Source organism: Pinus tabuliformis, chromosome J, assembly GCF_031772625.1.
Source record: "Pinus tabuliformis cultivar Carrire ecotype Pingquan chromosome J, CPIR1, whole genome shotgun sequence".
NCBI lineage: Eukaryota > Viridiplantae > Streptophyta > Pinopsida > Pinales > Pinaceae > Pinus > Pinus tabuliformis.
Genome location: NC_142295.1, coordinates 1,297,134,771 through 1,297,155,686, shown reverse-complemented (window position 1 = coordinate 1,297,155,686; position 20,916 = coordinate 1,297,134,771).

Here is a 20,916-nt window from a genome sequence, read left to right as displayed (position 1 = left end):
GACAACCATACTACTGCATTAGAAGATTGTCGCCGAGAATTTGTGACTCTGCTACCATGGCTGCAACCACACCTTACCAAACAAAGTAATCAGTGGAGCACAATGCATATGGAAGAATGCGTTGCACTGACTATCGCGAGGGTAATTGAGGAGTGCCCACGAACTAGGCTAGAAGGTGAATTGAAGTCTCGCACAGGTGGTGCGACCACCTGACTAGCTGTAGGGAGCACAGTCTCAGCGCTCCAAGAAGTTGAAAGAGAGTGCGGGACTATAAAATAGTTTATGGGGGAGATGCACGATAAGGAGGTTGCACGCAGAATTGGCATGTCACAAGGGTCGCACCCATGCAAAGGGGGCTTCACTGCCACACGGGTAGGCTGGGAAGTGACCATTGGTGTCGCTATTCATGACAAGATGTCCAATTTAAGACAAAGAGGAGCGGGCGACAGGCAATTAAGACACGAATTAAGAGCTAGATTTGGGATGATCTGCTGCCAGGAAGGCATCAATGACTCAAAAATGGGGGGAATGGTTAGATTCAAATTCAAAAGACTATATAAAACTACCAAGGCTGGCCACGAGACAACACTTGCTCATTTGAGATTTGAGCTATTATGAAGAGCACAGAGTGTTGAGTGCCAAGTGGTGTTTAAGAACCCAAAGTTGCGAACAACTACAAACAATTCGACCAAGATGACAACTACCAGGAGAGGTGTGGGTTTTGTAGAAAGTACCGTTGAGGAAGCCGCGCAGAGCCCTATGGCGCAGGTGGGGGATGCCCCGGAAATTCTAAAATCACCTTGGACGCCAAGGCCCAAGAAGGACAAATAGACAACAGCACCAGTCCGCATGTCCCCATGAAATCTGCAGTTTGGTAAACTTTCCATGGAGGAAAAGGGAAAGGATCTCAACCTTGAGACAGACGATGAGGAGGAGGACCTACAGGCCCTCATAGATGAGATAGAGGTGGATGAAGAGATGACAGAAGACATCCAGCAAGTGCATACTGCAACACAACTGCCTGAGTACGTTCCTCTGCAAAAAGGGAAAGTTAAGGTACCTAAGGATTTGGATGCCACTAAGAGCACACTCCAAACCCCGCTCCTCCCAGATGGAATTCTGTTCGAAGGCTCGGCCTTGGGCCGAGTGCCCACAATGAAATTTGAAGATTGGGACCTCACGGACAGTGAAAAGTTCCCACATTTACAGACTGAGAACCTCATGAAACAAAGCAAGGAGGGGTCCGTTACAGTGCTAGAACCATAGAAATGGTTGCGCGACGTGGAGAAGGCCAAGCTACTCGACCTACTATGGATTCTGCATTTTCATTGAGCACTGATTACGATATTTGTCATTAGGCAGTTGCTTTGCCTAGTACACGATGGATACTTGTGGCTATAGGAGCCCATTCCCATCACGACGGAGCTTATCCACAGGATTTCTCAGCTTCCCTGTAAGGGAAAGGACCTCACAGAGATAGCTGGCAAAAGTGCAGATTTGGCGCTTGTAGAGGCCATGAAAAAAAGTGTAAATTGGAAAAGAAGAAGAGAGGCTATGTCATCAGTAGCATTAAAGACAAAGGGGTGTGCGTAGCCACCCAACTGTTGGCCAGAAAGGTGATGAGAAAATGCCACAGCGACGAGGTACCAGCGCCTGTGGTTGCATTGGCCGAACAGTGCACGGAGGGGGTCCAGTTCAACTGGGCTGAGTTCCTCTGTGAGGAGTTTTTGACCAATTGTAAGGAAGCTCAGGAGCAGGGCAAGACCTTCCACTATGCGTGGTTGCTCTTGTCCATCTTACTGGTGACAGGGGAACTACCTGAGGACAGTCAGTTTCCTCATATTGAACAGGACTTGCCGGAGGCTGCCAAATATGCGTCGCTTTGGGCTACGAAGGATGCCACGTGGATCCGCGAGACTAAGATCTTCTGGGTGCTCATGGAGGCGAGCATCCGGATGTGGATTAATAGAAGGCCACGCCTATCCCCCACAGTGTACAATAGTCTGCGGAGCTTTGCAGACTTCAAGGCAGATATGCACAATGTGTATATTAAGGAACGTAAGGATCCGGCACAAAACTAGACAAAACTTCCTTTCATCGTGATTGATGATGCCATTTCCGTCGTGCTCGACTCATGGCCTCTTGAGTGGCAAGCCCCGGATCTGGCAGAGCACCATATGACAATGGTACAAAAACAGAAGGATGCCACCAAGATGCTAACTCAGTAGAAGCACAACAGGCAATTGGTCACAGAGGTAAGGGTTGTTCGTGAGGCAACGAAGGTTGCCACAGAGCAGACCAAGGCTGCCAAAAAAGCAGCAACAACACAGGAAACAAGGGCCACCATGACGTGGGAGGAAGGAGGCTTGGACTTGACCACGAGATAGGGAACAGAGGACATAGTGGAAGGTGTGGACCCAAGCATGACATCTACACAAATGAAATGGTCGCGCGATATAGAACGAATAGGCCCACGGAAGAAGACCAAGGCTTCCAAACTGGGCAGTGAACCTATTACACTAACAGAGGGTGACCTCTACAACATCGGTGACATAGTTTGCGAGGTCACTAAGGAAGTGCTCCAGGAAGCAATGGCGGAGCAGTAGAATGTGTTGGGGGCCCTCAGGGCACAGCTATAATAACTTCAAGTACAGCCCCCACAAGAGGGAACCGTAGCTGCCTACAATGCCGCAGGTACATCAGCAGCGAAGCAGTTGCTGCGTGCCAAAATGGCTAACACCATCGTGCTGCCAGAAGGAGCACTAATAGTGAAAAGCACGAAGGACAGAGCCATGGTGGGCAGGATCAAGGGACTTGGCCTAAACTTGGCTACCCTTCTGCGAGATACATTATAACAGCTACAGGACTGAGCAACAGCAGAACTTCGAGCTAGGGAAGGATGCACAGTACAAGTGCTCAGCGAACAGAGAATAAACATTGAGTAGCTTAGTCTACAACATGATGAAGTGCCAGCACAAAATCAAGAGCTGGAGCAAATGGTAGAGGAAGCAAGTTTCCGCGTTCCAGAGCTAAAAATTGTGACAAACCTACCAGTTGGAGTGTGAGTTCACAAATTAGACAGTGGATTCTACGAGGCAAAGGAGGAAGCAATGAGGATACAGCTGGACCTCAACCTTCAGATTGTCGAACTGCGATTAAAGGCGTAGTCATCCACACCCCCGGAAGTTAGGGAACAACGCGCTGGCACTATCCAAAAAGGGTTGGAGGAAATAGGACAGGCAGTGCAGAACTGCACTACTATGTTGGAAGAATCCTTCGCGGTCCTCACTTCCTTATAGGAGGACCCCACCATACAGCGCCTGGAAACAGAGGCACGGGAGCTTCAAGTGCAGTATGACAGTGTGCGCGGAATGGCGTAGATAGTTGTCCTGACCCAATGGCTAGTGAAGCTACAGTACTTGAAGGCGTTGAAGGAACAGGTGGATGCCACGCAATAAAAAGAGGCAGTACTTAAAGCGCACGTCCAACCTTGGAATTATGAGGCCTTCCTCATCACTATGGACATTGAAGGAAAGCTCGCATTGATGAAGGTGACGCATGCCTTACGACATGGATTTTCCCCTGACAAAAAGAATTCGGCTGAAAGAGTAGAGCAGATCCAGTAGACACCAAAACAGTGCGCTGCAAACCTTTGCGCAACACAAGCACAATTGGAGGGGCTCCGTGCAAGGATCGCCACACCAGCAGAGTGACTTGGGACGAGTCACAATGATTGTGTTGGGGGCCTTTTGGGCATGGAATCCCCTGTAGCATGTTTTTTGGGCTCAAAGCCCAAGTTTTGGTCAAGTATATTGTAAGACTCCGCGAATTTCGGGCGCGGAGCGCGAAGTCTAGGATGAGTCATAGGGTTGTCCGCCCTAAAATATTGTAAGCTAATGTAAAGTTGTGTCAGCCTACCCATGGTCCGTGAACCATGGGATTGTATAAATAGAGTGAGGCTCTAAGTGTAAAGATAGTGAACAATAGAGAGAATAGTGAAGGGATGGTTCGAGGTTAGAGTTAGATCTGAAGTGTACTGGGACGTAGTAGTAGTAAGAGTCTCTGCAGCTGAGTGCGCAGAGGCCTAGTAGAGTCCGTAGCTGAGTGCGCGGACCCCTGCAACTGAGTGCGCGGACCCCTACAGCTGAGTGCATAGGGTAGGATCGAGTCTGTAATTGGGATTGAAAGATAATAAAGAGAAGTCTACTCTATGTATCTATTCTTGAATCAATATTTTGTGGTTATGCATTACTTTTACTCTGTCTATTTATTGCACACAATTGGATAAATACTTGTGTGAATTCTTATATATGAAAATAATCTAAGTAATCAGCTAATAGTGCATAATTAAGAACGACTTGGGTAAATAACATGGGTCGCACTGCGGCTAGGACCGCGCGAAGAAGGTATTGCAGGGTGCGAGGTGCTCGCTGGTGCGCGTAGCACAGTAAGTGTGAAGGTTGGACCGCATACCAATTCCATCAAATCAGACATCCCCAGGGGGGCAAAATCCTAGTTCTAGAACCCTTCCATACTACTTCGGGTGATACCTCAGTCCACGCTTCACGGACTGTTGCCGAAAGGGCTAGTAGTACCGGTATTTGCTTGGCTAAATCACTTCTGAACCTGGGTCAAGCCCCACTAAGCCAACACTCGTCCTTCTTAGGTTTGGATATTTGGGTTTCTCTAGTAGGTGTAGGCTTCGACCTAGGCGACCTCGGCGCCGTAGGCATAGGAGCTAGAGCTTCCATACTCACAACTTCCGGGGTAGCTCCCTCAGAGGAAACATCGCCAATGCTCACAGTTTTAGCAGGACTTGGGCCAAGAATTTTTTCTAGAATAAACTTATGGTTTATATCAGACAACTTAGCAAATGTGTGGCTCGTGATTGAATCTTCCCAATATGATCAGTTCATAGGCGACAGAAAACAAATCTCACTAACAATTCTGAGAGTGCAAAGTGTTCTCTGTTGGACTGACACACGTAATTTATACGAAGTTTTGAATTCAAATTCGACCATTCCAACGAGTTTATGATAATAAATGTTGTTTTAGGGGCAGATCTTCAAATATTTTTTCCTTAAATTCTGCCATCCCGCTCCTCTTAACCGTCTTTTGGATAGAAAATCATGAACAGTGACTCCAATGGTCACTTTTCTGTTGTGCTGCACGTCGCCTCCCTCCATGTCACAACTTCATAGGTTGTAACTTCATTAGTTTCCACATAGTTTGCTCGCTGCATTGTCCTCCAAACTGGGCAGTGTAGTTTATAGTTTTGCACTCCCTTGCAACTACCTGGATCACTAAGACTATCCTACCACCATATAGTCATTTCATAGGATCCCCTGTATACAACTTCGATCTGCTCCCATTCAATCTTCTCAGGAAAGGTTCCCCATTCAGCTTTGCGAGCTGAACTACGCCTTCATCTGTAATTTCTTTGATAATATACGACCCTAGCCAATGCATCTAAAATTACCCAGAAATTTAGTGAACTTACTATCATATAACAAGACAAGATCATTTACCTTGAATGTGTGAAGCTTGATGTGGTGATCGTGCCATTATTTTTCTCATTCCTTCTGTACTTGCTAATGAAATCCTGCCAAAAATAAATCCTCTTCGAGCTTTATCAACTGTGTGAGTCGTTCCTCCAAGGCCTCGCAATCTGCCCTACCTATGAGAGCTGCTATGCACAGAATAGGCACAATGTATTCCATCAGCATTACAGCTTCGACCCCATATACTAATCTGAATGGATTTTTCCATGTCAGCTTCTTATAAGTAGTCCTATAATCCCATAGTGTTGCAGGTACATGCATATCCCAGTCATTCTGCTTCACGTTGCAGATCTTCGTTAGCGTGTTCTCCAAAATCTTATTGAAGGCTTGAACAGTTCCATTGGCCTATGGGTGATACGATGTGCTCTTCTGATGTTATACCTGGAATTCTTCAGTCAATGCATTGATTGTTTCATTTAGAAAGTGTGTACCATTGTCACTCATCAACACTTTCGGGCAGTTGAACCTAGTTAAGACATATTCAAACAAAAACTTTGTTATCGTAGCCCCTGTACAATCTTTAACCGGTTTTACTTCCGCCCATATGGTTAGATATTATGTCGCGGTGATGATATATCATGCACCTATTTTCTTTGCCGGGGGCTGAATTGGCCCAACGAAATCGATTGTACATTTCTCAAATGGCTGCAAAGATACTTGAGGATGTAATGGAAACTCATCCCTTCGTGATGGTCTACCCGTTATTTCGCATGCCTTACAATACACCTTGGAATCCTTGTGCAAGGTAGGTCACCAAAGACCTGTGTGCAAAATATTCTGTGCAGTTTCCTTGCCTGCATAATGACCTCTGACAGCTCCCCCATGAGCTTCAACGAGAATGTTATCCCGCCAAAATCCAGCAAATATCTTCGCAATATTTCATCTACACCCATCTTATATAGATGTCCCGCTATAACTGAAAAATCTATTGTGCGCACTATTAATTCCTTCTTTTATTGACTTGCATATCCTTCTGGTGCCATCCCCATAGTCAAGAAGTGAATAATATATGCAAAATGATTATCCGCTACGTGCACTGTAAAGAGTTGCGCATCTGGATACCCTTCCTCAAGATTAGTAGGCTCTTCACTTGTTTCAATCCGCGACAAATGATTAGGTCCTGCATTTAACCTCCCTGGCTCACAATTACTTCAAAGTCATACTCCTAGAATAGTGGCAACCATCTGCAGATTTTCCCCCCCAACACAGGCTTATTGACCAGGTATTTCAAGGCAAAATGATCTATGTACATCTTGAAATTCCCTCCTAACAGATAATGCCTGAATTTCTATAGCACGTATACCATGGCCAATCCTTTGCACTCAGTCATTGAATAATTCTTCTCAGCCTTCGATAATTTCCTAATCACGAAGGCTATAGGATGGTCCATTTCTCCTTCACAACCCTACGTTAATAATGCACCCAACGCAATGCAAGAGGTATCCACATGGACGTGAAATTCCTTTCTACAATAAGGGAATACTAAGATCAGTGCAGTGACCATCTTTTCTTTAAATACATCTAAATTGCACTAACATTCTTCGCCCCAACAGAATTTTGCGTGCTTCTTTAGCAGTTTCTCCATGGGCGCGGTAATCTGAGCATATGCTTTGATAATTTTTCTATAATATCCCATATGTCCTAGCATCACGCGCAACTTCTTAACATTCCTTAGGGCCTCCAGATTCACAATTATTGCAATCTTTACAAGGTCCACCATCAACCCTTGCTTTCACACCACATGACCCAGCAAGATCCCAAAGGGAACACAGAATATGCATTTCTTCAAATTCATCGCGATCTGGTACCTGCGACACGTATCCAAAATCAAGCACGGACTGGCTACATGGCTCTTTACTAATCCAAACATTGTCCAGTCATCAAAGTACACGTCCAGGAACTTATGAAAGAACTCTTTGAACGCTACGATGACTACACGAGAAAATATGGCAGGCACATTCTTGAATCCAAACGGCATCACAATGTACTGAAAACAACCCCACTCCATCATGAAGTTTTTTTTTATCCTATCTTCTTGCATTATCTTAATCTGATGATACCTAGAGAACCCATCAGTAAAGGAGTAGGCCTCCTACCCTCCAAGATTGTCTAATACTTCATTGATAAATGACATTGGGAATGGATCATGGACACACACATCATTAAGCTTCCGCAGATCTACGCAAATCGTTATCTCACCCTTCTACTTCTTCTCTTGAACCACCATCGAGCTCACCCAATCAGATTCTTCAACCAGTTCTATGACACCTACCTCCAGCATCTTATCCAGCTCTAGGTGAATCTTTTCCTTATATTTAGGATTGAGGCGATACGACCTCTGTTTAATAGGCTTCACGTCTGGCTTCAAAGTGATCTTCATAGTGCCTAAATTACCAACGATGCCCTTCAAGTCTAAGAACTTGGTAGGGAATAGATCCTAGAATTCATGGAGTAACTCAACAACTTTATCCATGGTAGCTCGTCCCAGTAATCTCCAATCTTGGTGAACTTTGGTTCTACTTCAGTACCAATGCTTACTTGCTTTGTTTTCAATGACGCGATCATATCTGGGTTGTCTACTTTTGGGCCTTTGACTTCGTGATGCCCTTCTACCTCATGAATATTAATTTTTCTTGGACCTTCATCATCCTCTTCAGCAGTCTCATTATAGCATTCTAGTGCATGGTGCAACTTGGTGCCCCAATTTGGTTAGATCCATTCCATAAGTTCTTGTGGCGTTCTGAAGATAACTGGCTTAATCTCTTGTAGAGCTTCATTGATGCTTGTGAAGCCATCTTCAAATCTGAAGGCCAATAAGAACCCTTCCCTCAAAATATCCAACTCTGCGGTGCCATGGCAGAGCTCCGTTTCCAGATACCAGTTCATGGGAATTGTATCCAAAGTATGGAAAAATATGTGTACCCACTCTAGTTGTGGTTCTGTCCCCCATGCTTTAGTCCATTTTTCTAGGTGATCACACAAATCATCCCTTCCATTATATTTCTCTGTCAATCTAGTGTTAATACTCCCAAACCGTAACCTCATCATTATTTTGTAATCTCGCCATCCATCAAAGCTATCCTTATGCGTGCCCCACAATCGAGTGGGCGTAGCGTGCAGTGCCAAGTCTAATTCTTGGAAGTGGTGATCCTCAAGGATTTCATGCTCAAATTCATCCAAAAACTTATCTACATCAATTAAACCATCATAGTAGGGTAATTTACTTACCTCCAATGAAACATAGCGCAACGACTTTGTCATCATATTGCATCACAGTGTAGATACTTCATGCAAGCGATTCTACCAATGCTCCAACTCTTCCTCTGAACCAGAGGTGTAGGAACTCTCCTGATCCCATCCAATCTGTCCATCTACCATCGAATTGTTCAAGTCCTAGTCTCGTATTGTTATTTTATAGATTTGATCCAGTTCATCATCACTTTCTTCATAGTCATGCACTAGTTCAGTACATCACACTCCTTCTGCAGGGTCCAACAATACTGCAACCCAAAGCGATTTCCTTTCAAACGACATTGTCCTCTCCTTCATATTTATGACCCCATTCATATCAATGGCCCAGTCAATTCCCAGGAGCACAAGGTATGGATTACTGTCATCAACCATATCTATCACCTCAAAATTTGGCATTGCGCTTGCACCTTATATATCAAGTGTTACTCCATATAATCATCCCATAGGGATAATTTTCTACTGGTTTGCCATTCTAAGCTGAATCAAAGACCATTGTAGTGCAGATCTCCCCATTCTTTCCCATTTTTGTTTTGGTAGTACATTCGCATCGGACCCCAGATCCAAGATGACCTAGTCCATCTCATAATCTCCTATCTGCGCAGTGAGCCTCGTCTCACGCCCTGTTCATGCCTTATGTTTGCCAATTTTTCTGACCACTCGATGTCCATCAGGAATCTTCTCCTTGCTGGCACATTTTTTTATTAACTCTTGTAGGCCATCCACAGCTTTACTATCGCGCAACAGTTTTATGGCAGAGGAATCAACCTTTGTAGGTGCGTAGGTTTCTTGCACCTTGTCCTAACTTCATGATGTGGACTCCTTAGCAAAGATTTTTTTGGCCTCCATAAATGTGACCTTCACACGATTCATATAAAAACCAACTTCCTTCTCTGGGGCCTTGCAAACCCATCCGTCCTCTTCAGGTTGTTTACCTTTATCATCGTCAGTCGTTATTCCACTTCTCAACGCTATGTTCACTCTTTGATCTTCCTCGCGGGGCTCAGCTCTCATCATCTGCAAGTTCTAGGTAGGCTGCTGAGGATGCACTTTCTTTTCTTGCATTTTAGATATCAACACTAGGCATTCTTCTATAATATGGTCAAACTGAGTGCAATATTGACATGACGGGCATGTCTGATTTTGAAACTCTCGTGCATAGTGCCCTGGATATCTGTAGTTGTAGCAGATGATCTGACCATGACCTCTACCATGCCCTCCTCCTCCTCGGCCCTGTCAGCATCCCTGATAACCTCTGTGTGCTCCTCTGGCACCCGGCTCTGGAAGCCAAGTTTCTGCGTGCATCCGGTATGTAGGTGTCCTTTTCATCATCAGCTCGTAGCTTCGATAGTGGTGCTCATCGTGGCCCACCAATTTGAAAATGTTACAGAACAACTACTGGGGTGTCTGAACGAATTTTTGAAGCAAATTACAATTATTTGTCACATTTTGTGCAACAACCTGACAAATAGCGCACCACAGCGCAACCCCCACACTTAGCCCTACTGGGGCTTCTAAATTCAGGGGAATTGGCCCCCCTCCTGTAATATAATTCATGTACATGGGACAATGGTAGTTATCGTACCCCTAGCTCTTGCACTTCAGACACAAGACTTATGCACGCACCTCTGGTTTAGTCTCCTTGTCTTTCTTCAAGCTCTGTATTTATAAGTGTAAGCTTTCTAACTAAGAGTGGATTTGTTGTACCCCCAAGGTTGCATCCTGAATAGGAATCACATGCCACCTCATTGTGATTTCCAAAGCTTCCACATGGGTTCCTATCTTCTATTGTGATAGAGCAATTCACAGGTGGGGCAGAAGCGAAGCTATAAGCCATTCGCGATGCTGACTATATTTGAGCTGCATGTTATATTCTCAAATCTAACACTTCAACATTTGATCTAATTCGCACGGCATCTCATCAACCCTCATCATGATTTTATTGAATCCAATTATTGACTGTGAGTCAGACTTAGGCCTACTAAACTCCTTGTTTAAAGCCACCTTAGTCTCTGCTAGTGATGCAAGAGGATTATCATAACAATACTTGACATACCAAGTTAGCGCGTAATCCTGCAGAGCGGTAACCAATTGTGCCTTATTTATATTGTCATCAGTAACTTGTTGCACTGTGCACACAGCATTCGCAACAAACCAAAATTTCTCGGTATATTCACTCCCTATACCCTTGAAAATCGGCAGCTTCATCGTATTCGCCATGTTTAATGGTGGTGGTGGAGGTGGAGGTGTGAGCAACATTGTATATAGAGGAAGTGGAGGTGGAGGTGGAGTATATGGATGATGTGTTCACCAAGAACCTTGTGTTATTAGCTGGTCAGCACTTCACGGTGAAGCCTGCACCACTCCTTCGTCATCGCTCGATGGAGGTCTGATCAATGGACTATATTCTGGACCTGATCTCTCTCGATCTCTAAAGAGTCTTCCACTTCGCGTATCTCTGAACATCAAGGCAATGGACTCACCCACTTTTCACACAAAAACATTTTAATCCAGGTGTTCAATGATCTTAAATACTTACCTCGTAGTCCTTTGAATAATCATCGCTCCGCTTCGCTATAGCTGACCGAGGTATCAACAACAAATTCTGTAACAAATCCTCCTATAATTCGATCGAGCCAGTGAGATACAACCCACGCGATCTTGTTCTCAGAGGTTTCTAGTCATCGCACTAGTTATGGAGTCCACACTATAGGGCTATCAAGCTTCCACCTTCCTTTACTATCTGTTAATTTAGCTAACTACTTGTACAGTTCAATGGGAAAAGTGCAGAAGAAGATCTCGTGTATATCTGTATAAAGATACCTATTCAACCACTCTTCCTTCAACAAGCGCAGATTCTTGTTTTCTTGCTAAGCGAACTTGTGAATCTTCCAATCCAACCACTTTTCAATTTCTTTCTTAGTCAGATTCCAGTGATGCGACATCACACATCTCTTTAAAGAAGATCCTGGTGCTGGCAATGGAACCATTTTTTGGCTTAGGAGGTCTTGACCTAGGTTTAGAGTTAGTTGCACCAACCAACAAACCCCGACACTACTGGTCCCTTTGGCAACAACCTGTGTGGCACAGGCTGCAGTCTCACCCAAAGATGTACGGGGGGATGCAAGAACCAAGTTTCTGCTTCTAGAGACTACTGTGATGTCTTTTAGTGCCTCATATCTTCCTTCGCACAAATAAATACACTCTTAGGGAACATTGCTACAACTCTGTCAAAATGGCCTTTAGGCCTTAGCGAAGGTCTACGACCAGTCTTTGTGGACCTTTAACAGTTAGTCTGTCCACTTACGTGCATCAGAAAGAAATACCAAATTAGGTTTCGTACAGGTTTACTTAAGTTATTATTAAACATCAGGGAATTCATCAGAGTCTTCAGGAAAACACATAAACATGCATTACGTACATCATTAACACTTATTCAATATAATCACACAACATTCAACCAATATTTCATAAAACACATCATTCATCAACAACATATAGAATTAACAACAATACATTGAAATACACAAGAATTCTTTGAAAACTGTCTTTATTGATCTTTAATTCCTGATTACATACTCAAAAATACCTTGCGCACTCAATTGCAGGGGTCCGCGCACTCTACTGTGAACTCTACCTAGGCCCCTGTGCACTCAGTTGTAGAGCCTTTCTTCCCCTATCCGACCCACTTCTTCCCGCTATCACTTCTCAGCCATCTTCAATTACATCCAAAAACATATATATTAGATTCTCTAAGACACACCAATTTATAGCCTTTTGCATACAATGCCATGGTCCGCGGACCATGGGTAGATCTCAAAACTGACTCAACTTTACATAAAACAAGGGGCTAAACCCCCTTTGACTCTTAATCACCTACATGCTTCGCATCCACAAATCATGGATACTATACATTAGTTACAAAAATGTGTCAAACTTGGGTTATCTTAACCCCAAAACTGACCTAGGGGACCCCATCCCAACAAAAACCATCAAGGAAAGACATAAGTTCGGAACAAGCAACTGATCATAAAATATGTTCCATAGTGGGTAATGGGAAATTATCCTTTTGACTCGCCTTATTAAGATTCCTAAAATCTATACAAATGCGGATATCACCGTTTTTCTTCCTAACAGTACCAAGTTGGAAACCCATATTGAATGCCTAACAAGAAAAATGATTTTAGCCTTAAGGAGTTTATTCAATTATGTTTTGATTTTATTTTCTAAGTTTTGATAAATTTTCCTTAATTTTTGTTGGACAGGTTTATCATTAGATGTCATTGGAATTGTATGTTGAATGATGGAAGCATCAAATGTTTTGAGGTCTTCATAACTCCAAGAAAATACATCCTTATATTTTTTTAACAAATGGATGAAGGATAATCTTTCTTTAGACGAGAGACCAAGTCCTAAATTGATGTTCTGAGGTTTAAGACCTGTCCCGAGGTTTATTAATTCAAATCTCAAGTTTTAACTTTGTAGTTTTGAATTAGTAACTCTTTTAAATCTGTCTTTTAAATCATAAAGATCCTCAAGTTTAATTACAGATTTGGGTATGGGATTATCCTCAATTTTTTGTTTTAATTGATTTTCATGTTCATATTCATCAATTATTTGGTCATTGTATGATTTTTCAAAAGTTAAGAAGCTTAAAATGTCTTCATCATCATTAAATACCCGCCAATTGCTAATATTATTCGGAATGGATGGCCTAAAGATTAATTCTATAGAAAATCTATCGGGATCGTAATCTTCCGATGGGATCAGTTTTGATGCAATTTTAGAAAGAAGGTCAGCACTGGCATTCTGAATCCTAGGAATAACATAAATGTTAAATGCTAAAAAATGTGAAGTGATAGACTGAACCAAAGACTGATAATGCTTCAAGTGTGTAGGATACAATGCATCATGTTTCTTACTTGTTTAATTACAATTTCTGAATCTCCATAAACTTGAAGGCATTTAACATCAAGGCTAATTGATTTATACATATCTTGGACCAATGCTTCATAGTCTACAATATTATTTGTACAATTGAATTCTAATATGTAAGTCGACATTGTCTTCACACCTTCAAGATTAATCAATATGCAACTTGCTCCTGCACCATCGCTTGATTTCGACCCATCAAAATATAATCTCCAAAATAAAGAATTAGCTAATGGTTTTTCTAGCATATTTATACATCTAGAAAAATATGTGTGTGAAAATTTTTCAATTTGAGAAGTTATAGAATCACTCTAAAATGGTGATGTTTGTGCTTTAAAATTCTCAAAAAATGTTTCAATAGAGTAGTTTCCAAGAATGTTGTTATGAAATGATACTCCCTCATTTTCACCTTCAAAATCGGTTACTGAATGTTTCAAATGTTTTTTTCAGTTTATTTTGACTTGATTCGGCTTTCCATTAAATGGGAGCCATAAGTGAGACCAATCAGTGGAAAAATAACAGTGTAGTTTTTCTGACCAATCTCTACTAAGAATTAAACCGTAGAAATATTGGATATCAACAACAAGTATATCCAGTATTTGACAAACTTTAGGATTTGAAGATAATCTAATAAGAATTGAATTCATTTCTCCTATGACTTTGACTTTTGTCCTATCGAGTTGCACAATATGAACTAGAGTTTTTTTGGGTGACATGTTTAATTTCAGACAAGCTAAATACGGCATGATATTTGAAGATGCCCCAAAATCTACCAAGAAGTTATGTACATTTTTATTAAATATTTCAAAAGTCAAAAGAAAAGGAGTATGTGAGTTAGACTTCTCACCTATCAGAATAGCATCAGAGGAATTGAATACTAGGAGGTTTACCCATTCCATTAGAAGATTTGAATACCACAGCAGTAGGAAGAGGAGAAGCGGGTAGTGCATTCAATTCTTTTAGTACAAATTTTTGTTGTTATTTGATAATAGAGAGTTCATGAAGGGAAAATTTTTCTTTTAATTTCTTCATATGCTCAACTATATTGTACTCAATAGTATCTGAAACTACTAAGGTTCTGGGTGAAGATGGAGAATTGGAAGAAGATGGCATTACTTAGGGAAAAGTAGAAGTGATTTTTTAACAGCAGCTTTATCTTTAGCAGTGGCAGTTGAAGGTTTCTGTTTTTGAACTGGTTATATAGGATCAATTGGACTTTTTCTTCTTGTGCTAACAGGTAATGATTCATATTAGTTTTCACTATTAGAAATAGGAAGAACAAAATCCCACTTTCCATTTAACTCAGCTATTTGTTCATCTTGGGATTCATCAGCAGAAAATGTTGCTTCTTCCTCATCTTAATCATCAGTTTCTACATTTGAGATCGTGTTTGGAGGTTGTGGATTAGATGGTTGATTTCTTCTGAATGGTCTAAAATCTTTTTTGGAAGAGGACTCAGCTACTTGTTTTTTGATCTCTACCATCTCGTTAGATAAAGTTTTAAGGACTTGTAAGCCTTCAAGATCAAAGGGATCTTTAGGTGCTTTCTTTTTAGCTTCATCCTTAAATGTAACTCTTTTTAACTTTTTGTCTTCCTGATCTTTTTTATTTTCTAGTGCATTTATCCCTTTCTCTACAAACACATCTTCTTTCATGTTATCTACCAAGGTATTTTTATTATCTCTATCTACAAAAATTCCTATGTTAGAAGGAAGAGATGAAATATACCATTCAATTTGTACATCGACACTAGGTCTAGAAGTAGTTGGGATTTTATTGAACAATTTGTTAAATATGGATTGAAATCTTTTATATTTTCCCATGAATTCATTTTTAAATTGTAAAGGTCATTGATAAGAGATGTAGTTGAGTGATCATCACCAAATTTAGTCAAAAATAGTTCTTCAAAAATATCCCAACTAGTAATAGAATTGGATGGTAATGAAAAGTACCAAGACCCTGCTAATCATGTATGAGTGTATGGGAATAATCTAATAACAACGTCTTCTTCATATACCTCATTGGGATTGATGGCTAACATATAACTATGAAGGTGCTATTCAATAGGTAACCCATCATCAAGATTGAATTTGGGAAGCCATCTTTCAGGATGTTTTGGTAGAGGATGAAGTGGTGTTGGCATTTGAACAGCTCTCATATTGGACCATGGTCTAGCTACCATTGTAAGATTTGGGGAGGTGGATGTGATGAAAGAAGAATGGGTAGCTATGATAGTACTGCTTGAGGCAACACTAGTTGTTTGTGTAGAGGAAATGGAAATAGATGAAGTGAACGGTAGAGAGAAAGGAAATGAAAAGGGAAGAAATGGAGATGTTGGTGAATGAGAGAATGAGGTAATCTCACTAGTAGATGTTTGGGAATCTGATGTAGCAGTTTTCATTCGGCGGGATTGAAGTGGAAATTAAAATGGCAAGATGCCAAGTTTTTCACTTTGGGACTGAGTTAAAACACCATTTCCTTGGAAAATAGAAGTTATTCTTCCTTCAGAATCTTTGGATGATTCAGGATTTTTTGCTGAAATGGAAATGTCTTCCAATTTCTTTATCAAAGTTGTAATTTCTAGTGATTCTGGAGTATAATCCATAGGGATTACCTCACGAAGAATTCTAGGAGACTTGGGAGGTGATTACACAACTCCAGATCTAAGAGTAGGAGATTCTAGAGGGGATTTGGAAGTTGTAGGAGATTTGGAGGAAGAATGACTATTGGAATGGAATTTTGTTTTTGGATTGGACTTACTTGCCAATCATAGTCTGCATGTGCTCCTTCTAGATGCCCTCCTTCTAGTGCCAAAAAGTGTTGAGGCCTCAAAAATAGTTGCTTCAAGATAGGAGGAAAGCCACTCGGTCCGGACCTTAAGACAACTCCTTTACCGTTTAGGTAGTGGCTTCGACTGGGGATAATGGGACCAGTTTGCCAATGAACGGTTATTGAATGTATGTGTAATGCTTATAGTGAATTGAAATAGATGGATTTGTGGTAATGAATTAAATGGGAAAGCATATGCATTAATCTACTCTATAACCCAAGATTGTTTAACATTTATCTAGATGCAATCTATAATGATTTTCCTTAGTAAATGACAATATAGATTGTGCAAACACCAATGGAAATGAAAATATTTCAAGATGATTACTTTGATTAAATAGTCAATCAAAATAATGTGTATAACTCATATCACATTCAGAATATCAAGGCAAATTACTTAACATGTATTTAAAATATCAATTGCAGCGTGATCATAAATGAATACATGTAACATTGTTCTTTAAATACCATGTAACAAGAAATCTAAAAAGATAATTTCACTATTTATTTACAAAGAAAACAGAGGTACAGCGATAGAAATACTAGATGCACGTTGCTTAGCTTATAAAAGAAATAGCAACAGTTTATTCCTTTTCACGAAGATGATTCCAGGAGTAAACTAATGCAACTTCTCAAAATTATTTTTGAAAATTCCTAAACAAGGTTACAGTCATTCCATTGAGAAAAGTATGAAATTACAATAGTGCGAGCTTTTGTAAACCTTTCTTCATAAAATTCAGGACCTTTATTTGATACAAGTAATCTTAAATAGCAGAAAACAATTGAATCTATTTTGCAGAGCGTTGAGGCCATTTAAATAGATCCCTTCAACAACGCTTAAAGGAAAACAATTTTTGGTAGAAGTTTCTAAAAGTGATTTGTTGTCTTCATCAGCTTCGTTTGTTCCATCGAATTCTTTGGATGTTTGTATCCCTGTTTGAACTGATATGCCACTTATCAACACAATTTTCTTTCTCTGTCATGAACCTGAACCTGAACATGAAGAGAAACATAAAAGAGATGATAAGCGAATTTTATTTGAACCAAATCACGTTCTGCAGGAAATTGGGAAAAACGTAGAGTGCAATAAATCCCAAAAAAACATCATGGAGAGGAATGTGGAGTGATGAGGTGGACTTTACGATCTATCGTAATCAGAAATCAGAGTTTGGGGCAGATCATAAAACAACTACAATCAGAATGGAATTATGGAGTAGAGCGGGGAAGTCTTTGCCTTTAGGAACTTTTATTATTTGCGATGTGGGGTATAGCGGAGTGTCGGAGTTTGTGAGGATTTCAACCTTAGGGCATCAAAAATTTCGATTTTTTTTTAATTAAATAACCCAATTTATTTATTACTTAAGTTTTTTTAAAGCCTAAGTATAAGTCTTGGTTCCGGGGGCTATTTAATTTGGTTTTTAGGGATAATCAAGGTTTAATACTTGGGTTTTAATTAAAAATCCTAAGTATTAAACTTTGATTATAATTTTTTTTCTAAAATTGAAGGGCCCCTATTTTAATATAATAAATTTCATAGGGAAGTTTATAATATATTAAAATGGGGGGGGATCTTGAATAGTACAACAGAGCTGTAGCATATCCCGAAATGTAGCCACCACAGGCCCTAGAGTGACAGTCATTTATGATTTTCCCAGCTTCCTCAAGCGTTAAACATCAATGAAGGATGAAATCGACACCAACACTGTACAAAGTATCCCCAATAATTCGATAAGGTTGGGACTGATGTTGGATGCGACGAAGTTCAGAGATGGATAACTTCAGTTGAAAAGTTTGGGCTTGGAGATCTATAATGATATCCCTATACCATGGGTTAACATTATTGATTCGAAAGAGAGCTTCATCAGGAATCAACTCATCAGATGCAGTAGATATGGTTGCAGAGGGGAGGCCTCACATCAACTTGGCGAAAACTAGTGATTTCTTCAATTTAGCTTTACCAAATTCCAAATCAAATTCTTGTAGGATAACAATCCATTTCGAATACTTCCTCCCCAGCAACTAATGAGTTAGAATGTATGTCATGGGGTTGTAATCAGAAATCACAGTGGTCTTACATACAAGAATATAGTGGTGAAAATGTTGAATAGCATGAAAGGCTGCCAAAGCCAATTTCTCGACTTGGTTATATCAAGTTCTAACTTCAAAAATATTTTGACTCAAGTAATAAATAAAGTGTTTGTATCCATCATCATTGTCCTGAACAAGTACCATAGCAATAGTACTATCAGTGGCAGCGGTGTACAAGAAATAATCGCGGTGATAATTTGGGGGCTTCAATAAAGGAGTACTAATGAGGGAATTCTTCAATGCATAGAAGGATTTTTGAGAAACTTCATCCCAAATGAATGGGATCCCTTTCTTTAACAAGTGAGTAAATCCCTTGGCAAGTTCAGCATAATTTGGGACAAAACGATGAAGGAAATTTGCTTTCCCTTGTAAACTCTACAACTGATGTAAAGAAGATGGAGGGGAGAAATTCATAATGGCCTCCACCTTAAGGGGATTGATCTGGATGCCTTCTTTGGATACGAAAAACCCTAAGAGATGACCAGATTCAATGCAAAAGACACACTTATGCAGATTCAGTCAAATATTGTAGTGTCGAAAACGAAGAAAAATCTCCCGAAAGTGATTAACATGGTCGTGGCGCTTAACAAAATGTGTCGGTAAGTTGTCAAGATATGGTTGGACAATATGCTTAATATCATGAAAGGCATAGGACATCGCTCGTTGGAAGGTAGTGTTAGCATTCTTCAGACCAAAAGGGAGTTTTTTGTAAGCAAAGGTTCCCCAAGGACAAATAAAAGTAGTTTTGTGTTGATTTTATTGGCAAGAAGAATGTTAATCTGGTTGTATCTAGAAAAATTGTCCATAAAGGAAAAAATATCACTCCTGGCACATTCATCAATGATCTGATCTATAAAGGGAGTTGTATAATTATCTTTAGGACATGCCTGATTGATATCATGATAGTCAACACAAATGCGGATAGTCCCTTATTTCTTAGTCACAGGAACAATATTCAAGACCCAATCTATCAATGGAATAGGATAAATGAAACTAGCTTTAAGAAAATTTTCAACTTCTCCCTTTATGGTAGCTGCCTTTCTAGGGTGCATGGGGTGAAGATGCTAACGAACAGGCTTCACATTTGGATAAGTAGGTATCTCATGCACTACTATAATTCGATATATCCCAAGAATTTATTCGTATGACCAAGCAAAGACATCACAGAATTATTTGAAGAGGGCAGTATAAATCTTTATCTCATCCGGAGAACAAGAAACCCCAATATGGATATTTTCGACAATCCCTAATTTGATAGAGATGTCGATGGGAATTGTAACTTAAATGTTTCCCATGTTTCCTTTGGATGACACTTCGTGAACCAAAATAAGTGTCTTAAGTGGATGAGTCAATACACCGGAAGCAAAGGTTTCTAGACAAGAAGAAATCTCACCAAGGCTTGGGAGAAACGAGGAAAGATGATGGGCATCATTCCATGGAGTTTCCTTGAGAGGCATAACTTTTGTAATACTTTCATCAATTGGAAAAGTTTCATTCAAGGGATCTATAGAATCCCAAGAACCAAGCGAGGGAGATTGCGAATATGCATCTGGACTCATACTGAAATGCTCATGATTTTCAGATGTAGTCGTAGAAGCTGAAACGATAGCCTCATATGCTTGATCTACTGGGCTAAGCAGCATAACATCGCCAAAATTATCAATCTAATTAGGACAAGGAACGACGCAAGGAACGTCACGAGTTAAGACCATGTTAATTCAAGCAACATTTAGATCTGGAAGGGAAAAACTTCCCATAAGGGAAGCATATTTGAAAATACCCACCCCAACACTCTCGTAAGGGACATTGATATTCCCAACATATGTCACATTTCCATTTGAGGCGTTGGAAGAGAAAAAGGTGAGTTGATCGAAAATAACTATTTTCCCTTGACAAGGAAAATGGAGCACGTGAAATCGGGTAGAAACCATGTAAAACATTGCATGTGTCCAGCTACAACCAATTAGGAGATTGTAATTCAGATTGGCATCAACAACTTCTACTTCCAGGTTAACAATTTTTCCTTCCAATTGAATTGGAAAGTCATTGAGAATACCATATGGACGGGAACCTCTACCATCAAAAGCTTCCAATGTATTAGAGGACTAGTTGAGAGGTGGAGAGCCAATAGCTTTTCGACATGAAAGGGACATGATGCAAGTAGAAGCATTGTCAACAATAACAGTCTAATGAATAGTCTTCCCTTTGATAACAACTTGTATAAGAAAGCCAAGTTAATACAGGAGACAAGTAACGT